Genomic DNA, 10,039 nt, shown 5'->3' with positions numbered 1-10,039 from the left:
ACAAATGATGTCTAAATTTTGGTCTAATATATAATGCCGTCCCTAACTTATAATTTGTTTAATGTGGTCTATGAAGTTTATCTCAATATGTGATGTCGCCCTTGAATTTTAAATTTATTCGATGTGATCCATAAAATTTCAGTATGTATCCAATCTATTCTCTAAACTATATAAAAATGTTTAGTGTTGTCAATGAATTTGAATTAATGGAATGATAACATTGAATATTTCCATTTAGTTAATTGGCTAAATTGAACATGTACCAAAAGTTCAAGAATCACATTGAACAAAATTAATGTTCATGGATGACATTGCACATTGGACTAAAGTTCATGGACCATATTGAACAAATTAAAAGTTCAGAGATAACATTGAACAATAGACTAAAGTTCAGGGACTATTTATATAATTTTTCCTCATAAAAAAAAAAAAGAAATGCTAAGTTTGTTAATCAACATGGGTCACCAGTCCAATTGGATCATTCATTAAGGCACGTAACTCGGCAAGAGGGCCTTAATGCAAGGAATCCTTATCAAAAGTCATTATTAAACACATCGTGATGTGCTGGAGTGGTCTTGGAAGATATTCAAGTGCATTTAACCGATGCATTGATGGGCTTTGGTCTTGTGCGGCCCAGCAAAAGGGCTTCGTCTCGAATTGAGATTTATTTGCACGAGGCTCGATCTTTGTTGGGTTGTCTCTAACTCTTTTATAGCTTTCATCTGACAGTTTTTTTGAGTATCTTTCTTATCATTGACATTGATCCAATCAAACCCCAAATGTACATACATGCAAATGCTTTTATATATACCCACGTGTGAGTAATATATGGTAGGAAATCGAAGTGCCCGTACAAAAATGTAGAACCACGAAAATTGATGAATCACCCGTTACTAGTACTAACTTAGGTATCTGAGGGTTCTCTTCAAATAAAACCAAGGAGGCTTTCTTGTTTGTGGTGCACAGGTCCATCGAGAAACCGAAGAGTTTGGGATCAGCCCGAAGAGAACGGGTTTGCGGGCATCACCAATCGTTTACACAGACTGGACGACTATGTTGTCTCTCAGCTCAATCACTTGCGAAAATAGTGATTCATGTTTGGCCCAAAATGAAGGTCTTGGATCCAAATCACATACGAAAACAAGTACTTACGACTTAGATCTCAACATGCAATGTCATGAGAGGCTAAAATGTTGTAAGAAGTATCAAACTATAATAATTATAACAAAAAATCCTAAATCAATTTTACGGATGTCAATTAAGTCCCGAATATTTCATTTTGGCCAATTTAGTTCTAAGCATTTTGACAATTTGCTAATGTAGTCCTTTCGGCCAATTTTGACATGAAAATGCTGACATGAACACCGACCATCTTGCGTGACATGGCCAGTGTTGACATGAATAATTTCTCTAATTTTTTAAAATTTTTTGATTTTTTTTACTTTTCCCCATTTTTCTTATGTCTCGTTGCTAGTCCACGGCCTTGCTTAGTGCCGGCGAGGGTCGCTGGCCCACGGTGAAAAAAAAAAGTTTTATAAAAAAATTTATAAAAATTGCCAAAATTGTCTACAATCTGCGCTTGTCTTGCCACTCTCGGCCAGTGATGTCCGACTAAAATTGATCGGAAGGACTACATTGACAAATCGTCAAAAGGTTTAGGATTAAATTGATCAAATTAAAAAATTAAGGACTGAATTGATCGTCGTACAATAAGTTTTAAATTTATTTTTTTTGTAATATTTTCGTATCAAACTCTAGAAACGTTGACGTGAACTTTCCGCTTGCCTTAAAACAATTCACTGACAAAAAAGTCCTAAGTTCATCTCGGAAAGTGTTCCGCACGCTCTTTCAGAAAGTGGACCAAGTTCTGTCCAATACTTGTACGAGCAAGCAAAGCCGTGAATCAATGCTCTCTCTCTCTCGGTCTCTGTGATTAGGTAAAGTTTTCACCTAACGTTGTCCTTTATTAACGTCTTAGGTTTTTGGTTCAAGTCATCGAGTGACGGTCGCAGATCTTTAAGCTTCATCCGTCATTGTGGAACAAGTCTACTACGATTCTGAAGTTGTCATGGAGATCTTACCCGGTTAAGGATTCTGTATTTCATGTTTCTTTTTGTAAATTTTCAGTGTATCGTTGTATATTGCATCATTGCTTAATCAATGTGTAGTCAGGGTATTTGCGAAGAAAACGGTCCGGGGTAAGGGCAATGGGAATCCTAAAGGTTTTGCCCTAAGGCGTCTTGGAAAATGCACAATCGAGTCGTTAACCTATTGCCTGTCCTGGCATTAGTGCCGTCAAGTGTTAACTGGTGGGACGCACGAAGGACTTGATTGCACGTTTCTAAAAACGTGTAGGACTCGATCAACTAAAATTAAATGTTGGAGGCTCAATTGATCGACTGGTTAAATGTTTAGGACTTTTGCTGTACTTTTGCTAGAAAGAAAAAAAAATACTTTTTCTCGATGACTTTTGTGGTGTTCTCACATAACGAAGAACAAAAACTCGACTATTAGATTTACATGGATCCTCCACAATGCCCCGGTACAAAAACTCTCTCTCTCTTTATATAAAATGTGAGAACTCTCTGATCTGATATCAGCAGAGGTTCGAAATCACGATCGTGGACCTTCCAATAGGTGAAGAAGAAGGTCGATAACCTCGAATTTGAGCCAAGAATATCCATGGTCGTTGAATGAGAAAGAGGGAGAGAGGGAGAGGAATTAGGATCTTGTAACAGTCTGAATTTTCGATCCTTTTCCCGGGATTTAGGAAATGAATTTGATCAATGCACTTATAGTGAGATCTCACCCGGAAATGCGCATTCTCGGGATTCTAACCTTAGGGGTAGGGCCGTTACGGGATTGAGTTCGCACGATCAAAGAACTCGACCTGGGTTCGATCTTCGACCATATGGATTGACGAGGGAATGTTTTGAGCCAACCGAGACCGGTCTACTTGATTGATCGTGTCCAAAGGGAACTAGCGACAGACCCTCGCAATTATATGACAACTGAGGTCATCCCGGGTGGAGTAAACTTAAACGTGATTTGACTTAGTGTCGGTCACGGGTCGAGAGCGCGTAATTCTAGAGAGCCACCCGTTAGCCAGAGATAAGCTAAAGTTGCGATTGTTCAATTTTAGTCATTTCTTAGAATTCGGGCCCGGGAATCGAGAATTTTGAAAGTGACAATTTTGGACGGCCGATGACGTTTTTGGCTTGGCCAACCTTGGGGCCACCCATTTCTGCAAAAAAAATGGATTTCGGTCCGGGACCCGGAAAATGACGATTTTGCCCCTCTGGTCACCGATGGCGATTCTGAAGTCGTTTGAGATTATTTTTCGAGGCTAGTGTCATTTTGGGGTGGCCACGCATACCAGGAGTGGTTTTGGCCAAAAATTGGAATTTCGACAAAAATTGAAAAAATAATATTATTTTATTCCCGAAACTTTGACGTGGATTTTCGAGGGCTTGCGCGATGAATTTCGCGATTCCGATGCCATATTATGTTGGCCACGCACATATGGAACACGTATGTGCGAAAATTGGAATTTCGGTTCGGGATCGGAAAATTACAAAAATGCCCCTAGGCCATTTTTGGACAATTCCGAATTTAGAAAATTTTTGGGGTTCTAACCAAGGTGAGTTAACTTAATTCAGGTCTGGTCAGCCCTTGGTTAGGGACAAAGGACCATTTTACCCCTAAATTATTGGATTTGATCAAATCTTGTCCATTGGATCAAGGGCAAAAGTGTCCAATGGGCTTAGATAATGACACTTGGACTCCACTTAGACCATCTTTGACCCAATTGACCAGAAATCTCTCTCTTTCTCACGCATTTCCCTGATCTGCCGAGCCCATTCTCCTCATTTCTCTTCTTCCTCACCGTTTCTGGTTTTTGCCGTGCACTTTCTGCGACTGCAGTGCTGTTCACGCCGGAACAAGATTACCCAGCTTGCCCATCCCATGAGCCGGCACCACCAGGCTAGTTTCACCCAAGAGCAGCCACCATCAGCCCCGGGTATAGTCCAGAAACAGCCCTCTCTCTCTCTTTTTCTCTCTTCCCGTTCAGAATTAAGATCACTTCGGAGCTTGGCCGAGACTCCGATCGCCGTTCCGTCGACACCGGCCGTCCCAAAGCCACGTCCATACGTCGCCGCCTAGCACCGTCCATACAGTGTTTTGTACGGGTACTGTTCACCGTCAGTACGGATCACTGTTCACCGTCAGTACGGATCACTGTTCACGCCGGGCCGTACGGCGCTGCGGCTGTCACCGGCACCTCGCTGCCACCGCCCCGACTGTCCCGTACGTGTCCGTACTTGCAATGGGGGGTGGTACTGCTTCACACGCGTCCCCCGTACGGTACACTTGCTTCACGCCGTCCGTACATCGCGGCGACGCCGCTCTCGCCGTTGCCGCTTGTCCCGGCCCGTTCCGCCCCAAATTCGTTTCCGTCTCGCCTTTTTGGGTAAGTGTTTTCCCCAAATGTCATTTAGGAGTTTGGGTATTGTAGGGCATGTTTAGGGTTTAGTTCGGGTAGTTTATGTGGCTATTTTAGGACTAAATTGAAGGCTGATTGTGTGGTTGTTGTGGGCTGAACCGGAGACTGAGTTGGCAAGGAAATTTGCGAGGTTTAGGAGGCTCGATGATGGCTGAGGTGTTGTGGATTGATTGTGACTGAATTGTGCGATTGATTGGTAGAATTATGCCTTGAATGGCACTTTGTATGTGGTTGTGTGGCTCGTGATGGTTGGCTGGTTTGGTGTGTGTTTCGGACTGAATGTGGCTTGGCCGTGTGCCTCGTGTGTGTCGCCGTGAGGTGTGTGAGTATGGGAGTGTGATTGTGCAATGAATTTGTGTACCAAGAGTGTGTGGTTATGTGTGCGTGTTCGTGTGACGAGAATGAGTAATCGTGAAATGTGTGTGAGGTGTGTATGTTTGACCATACATGGTGGATTGTGTGTAAGGCGTGAGGTTGTGTATGACCGTGAGTGTTGCTGGCCATGTGTAAGTGTGGTTTGAGTGGAACGAGGGTACGGAAATGTAGGATTGGTTGGAAAGGATCCGTCCTGAGGCGTGTACGTTTACGCGGGACGATGCCGTCCCTGACGAGATGACGATGCCCGGCCTGACGAGGTGTCGATGCCTGACGTGGTCAGAAGACCATTGGCCTGATGCGTTTTACGCGGGCGCGGTAGAAGGAAAGTGTGTGTAGGATTCCGTCCTGAGGCGTGTACGTTTACGCGGGACGATGCCGTCCCTAACGAGGTGACGATGCCCGGCCCGACGGGGTGACGATGCCTGACGAGGTCAGAAGACCATTGGTCTGATGCGTTTTACGCGGGCGCGGTAGTGGTGGAAAGGTAGAAAATGAGTGGGATTTGGCAAGACAAGCGAGAGGATTGTGGAAAGTGACGCATGGTATGAGTAGCGTGTGAGTGTGTTTGTATCGCGCGATGTGATGCTTAATTATGGGGTAGAAACTGCTAGGCACGGTATGGGACGTGCCCAAGTGGTTTCTGTCTTATAATTGAGGCACGCGCACGTCTGTGAGTCCTTGCTGTGATGTGTTGGCTGTGTTATTGTCTAACGTGCAGGAACGTGCGTGATGGATTCCAGGTAGGGTCGCATGTGATTGTTAGTTTGGCCGATCGTTGTGTGTTATGTGTGTTTTCGTCTGGCGGTACGTGAGTGCCTACGTGGGGTTTGGGGTTGTACACTTATTGAGATTCGTCTCACGGTTGTATAACCGTCACTTTCGACTCCAGGCCCTAAACCCGGAAGTGCGCCTTTTCTTTTTGGAAGTCCGGGAGCTACTTTTGGTGCCCGGTGGAGCCGCAGTGTGTTCCGGAGATTCAAGCCGAGATTCGAAGCGGGAGGAGGGCGATCCTTAGGTTTTTCCTTAAGGTTTTGGGGGTTGTGTAAATCGGGTTGACCCATAGGGAAGTTAAGTTAACCAGACCCTGATATTTTGTTGACGGTGATTTCGGATGCTAGTTTGTTAATTATGCCTGTAGTATGATGTATGTATATTTGGTGTTGTATGAATATGTGGTTGCTGGATTGTTATGTTGTTCTACCCCGTTGTCGTCATTATTTGTCCGGGGTTTTATTATTCGCTTCCGCATGTGGCTCTGATGTTTGGGTTGGGTCGGCGACGTTCCTGGGACGTCGCATCATTTCGACCGGAGCATGGGATGTCGCGAGCTCGATGGGGTTCGGGGCGTGACAGATCTTATCAATTATATTGCTAAAACATATCAATGATGATCACAATTCCATGAACCGACAAGAAATTAATAATATTCAGTAATCAAACGAAACAATTTTTAATTTCTATTTTCAACATTTAAATTTGTCATCACTTAAAATTCAGTGTTTAAAATGAGCCCTTTTTTCATTCATTTGAAGTTGGGCGATGTATGTCAACCACTATAAAAGGTAAATTTAACATGTAAATTGACCACTCAAATTTAGACAATCCTAATACTTTGGATTTTCCTTTATGTATGGCATTTCTAAAGTTCCCTATTCACAAGTAGTCTTTTAATTTTGGAAATAGTGATAGAGAGGCACTTTTCTGGTTTCCCAAGAGACCAATTCCTCATTATAACTTGTTGATTCAAATTCGTTTTTGTTTTAATTCCCATAGGATCTTATCTTACTATACAAATAGTTACTCATTAAAAATTGCTAAAGTGTTTGTAGGACACGAAAATTTGTATTAAATTTATAAAAATTACTTAGGTATGGCGCGTTATGTTACGGGAACCGGTAACCCAAGAATCCATATAAAACCCCAAAGTATTCGAACATAAGATCTTACACAAACTTTATAGAAGCAAAAACATGTTATTTTAAATTTGTCCTTTTTTTGTATAAATGTATCCCCTGTTATAACTCATCGTTCTAATGATATAGCCACAAAAACTGCTTTTGTCTCAGGGAGTTTTCATTTTCAGTCCTGAGTTAAATAATTAAAAAAAAGTTAACAATTAAGCTTATATTTATGCAGACATTTCTCTCAACCACTCACCTTTTCCAATCTTTAAATAGCAAAAATTTCCACCGTCCCAAAAAAAAAAGTAGCAAAAAATTTCCGTCCAAATCCATACTTTCGTACTTAACCACCCAATTTTATGTATGTATGTAACATAAGCAAGTAGAGCAAAACGTGCAGATACCATTGCGTGTATAATTGGATGACTCTATCCAAATTGACCAAGCCATCATTGTCCTATCTCTTTGAATTCTTTCATGTCGTTATGGTTTTCTTAGTGCACCAAGAACTGATCGTGCCCAATTAGAGAAGCCCAGAGACAAAAATGGTGATTAGGTTTAGCTTGAAAGCGTTAAAGCAATGATGGCTAATGACTTCTTTTTCACTAGAAATTATGTATCCATGAGAAGGACAGGAATATGAAGCGAAGATCTACAAGAGCAACTTAGGATTGGCCAACAATTATATGCTAAAGGGCCAACTCGCCATTCAGCTAAGATCAAAAACTTCCTCCGACCAGTCTTATGATTTACTGATTATAACCCGCATTTGCTTAAAATGTAATTTACGTACCGGTGATATTCATGTTTGTAATCCACCGATCACAACAGCGATTGAAGGATTAGAGAGAAACGCTGGCCATTAGTGCGTATTTTCAAGAGGAAGACAATGTGAAAAGAAGTTGATTAATGGAAAAAACGAAAAAGAGCAATAGAAAGCAAGAGAAAGACTAAGAGACTAATCTGACGTAAGGATGACTAACAAGGATTGGATATGGCGAAAATGCAATGTCCAGTCAACTGAAAGGAAAGGTGAAATAATACTTGATTGTGAAAGTAAAACGGGGACCGCTAGGATGCATGAATGCCCTTGGAAGTCCCACTTTGGTGCATGAATGGTCTTAAGCTTGACCTTGACAAAGTTATAGGAAGAGTACACATTTCCAACTTAGAATATGAGAGATTTAGGAAATGTCCTGGATATAACTTTGACTAAGTAACGATTTCACCTTTCTTTGAAAGCACCACATTTGAATTTGGTATGACAAACATGTATCACGAGACTTTTGGATTAAAGTTTGAGGTTGAAAAATGCTACTAAATTTGCTTTATGATGTAATGCAATGACTTGCAATAATCACATTACTTAATGACTAAATAAAAACATATATATGGCTAGGACTATATGAGTAAATAAATTTAAGGGAAAATGACACGAATGGTCTATGAACTCTAACTCAATGTGCAATATCATCCCTAGACTTCCAATATTTTCAGTACGGTCCCTAAACTATTGGTAAATGTTCAATGTAATACTTTGGTTTGCTCAAATGACAAATCAAACGTTATTTGATGATGTGGATTATTATATGATCAGTTAGACATTTAAAAATGATGAGTCAGCGTATTCATCTAATTTTGAAAAGGAAAAAAATAAATAAATTTGGGCGTTTAACATGTCCATCATTATTTGATGATGCGGATTATTATAACTTGATTCAATATGAATATCTTACTTGGATAATCTAGCAAAAAAAAAAATCTTACTTGGATAATCCACGTGTAATTTTGTTTTGTTGTCCATCGTTCAAACTTAACATAATGGAAGTTATACCGGCAGATTACGTTAACTTGAATTAATGGAAAGAGGACATTGAACATTTTCAAATAGTCTGGGGATTAGATTAAACATTTACTAATAGTTCATAAATCATATTGAATAAATTAAAAGTTTAAAGATGACAATATCATAGTGTTTACTACAACGTTTTCATTAGTTAAAACTGTTGTTGATAAAGGTTCAAAGTTTCCTCTTCCATACGAATCGACACAAGTTTGATGTTTTCCAGAAACGCAAAATATTGACGCTAGTACAAACACGGAGAGGGAGGAATAGAGCACACAGAAAGGTGGCCCTTCTGACGCCTAAACGAACCGGGCAACCATGCACAGGGGCGGTCAACCAACCAAGTGCCCATGAGCCTATTAAGTTGTGATCGACTGGCGCTCGATGTAAAACTTGATTCTAATATTTTTAAAGCCCTATTTTGAAGTTTATTTGTATAGGAATTTTGTGAAAACTTAGGGGAAAATTACCAAAAAAGTCATCAATCTTTTGCAGTTGTGCCAATTCAGTCCTAAACCTTTTGCAATTCAGCCAATTCAGTCCTTTTGGCCGGCCGGAGCTGACGTGGACGCCGGCCGGCGCTGACGTGGACGCCGTGACGTGGCAATATTTTAATATTTTTTTCGAATTTTTTTTTCCTTTCTCTTTTTTTTTTCTTTTCCTTCTTCCCCCTGGCCAATCCGGCTAGGGGGAAGCTCGCCGGCGAGGTCCACTGGGGAGGCTCGCCGTCGCCGGGCAAGGCGAGGCGACCTCACCCAGCCTCGCCACGGCTGTGCGACGGCGAGGGCGGAGCTCGCCATGGCTGGGCGAGCTCTGCCCTCGCCGTCGCTGGGCGAGCTGGGCGACGCCGAGCTCGCCCAGCGGCGGTGAGGGCAGAGCTCACCCAGCTATGGCGAGCTCCGCCCTCGCTGGCCCTCGCCGTCGCACAGCCGTGGCGAGGCTAGGCGAGGTCGCCTCGCCTTGCCCGGCGACAGCGAGCCTCCCCAGTGGACCTCGCCGGCGAGCTTCCCCCTGGCTAGACTGGCCAGGGAAGAAGGAAAATAATAAAAAAAAAAAAAGAGAAAGGAAAAAAAATTCGAAAAAAATATTAAAATATTGCCACGTCACCGGCCGGCGCTGGCCGGCGTCCACGTAACGCCGGCCGGCCAAAAGGACTGAATTGGCTGAATTGCAAAAGGTTTAGGACTGAATTGGCCAAAAAAAGATTTAGGACTGAATTGGCACAACTGCAAAAGGTTGAGGACTTTTTTGGTAATTTTCCCGTAAACTTAGAGAGTGTTGAGAGCCGTCATCCTAAAAAGTTAAGAGCATGAAATTAAGTCTATTCATGTTGATTGATTCTCGTGGGCTTGGGCGTATCTACGATCAAGAAAATACTTGAATGAGCATTTAAACAATTATAGTGAAATT

This window comes from Syzygium oleosum, unplaced genomic scaffold (genome assembly GCF_021117445.2).
Source record: "Syzygium oleosum isolate NSW1041296 unplaced genomic scaffold, Sole_v2.1 Sole_v2.01, whole genome shotgun sequence".
NCBI lineage: Eukaryota > Viridiplantae > Streptophyta > Magnoliopsida > Myrtales > Myrtaceae > Syzygium > Syzygium oleosum.
This window is presented reverse-complemented; position numbering follows the sequence as displayed.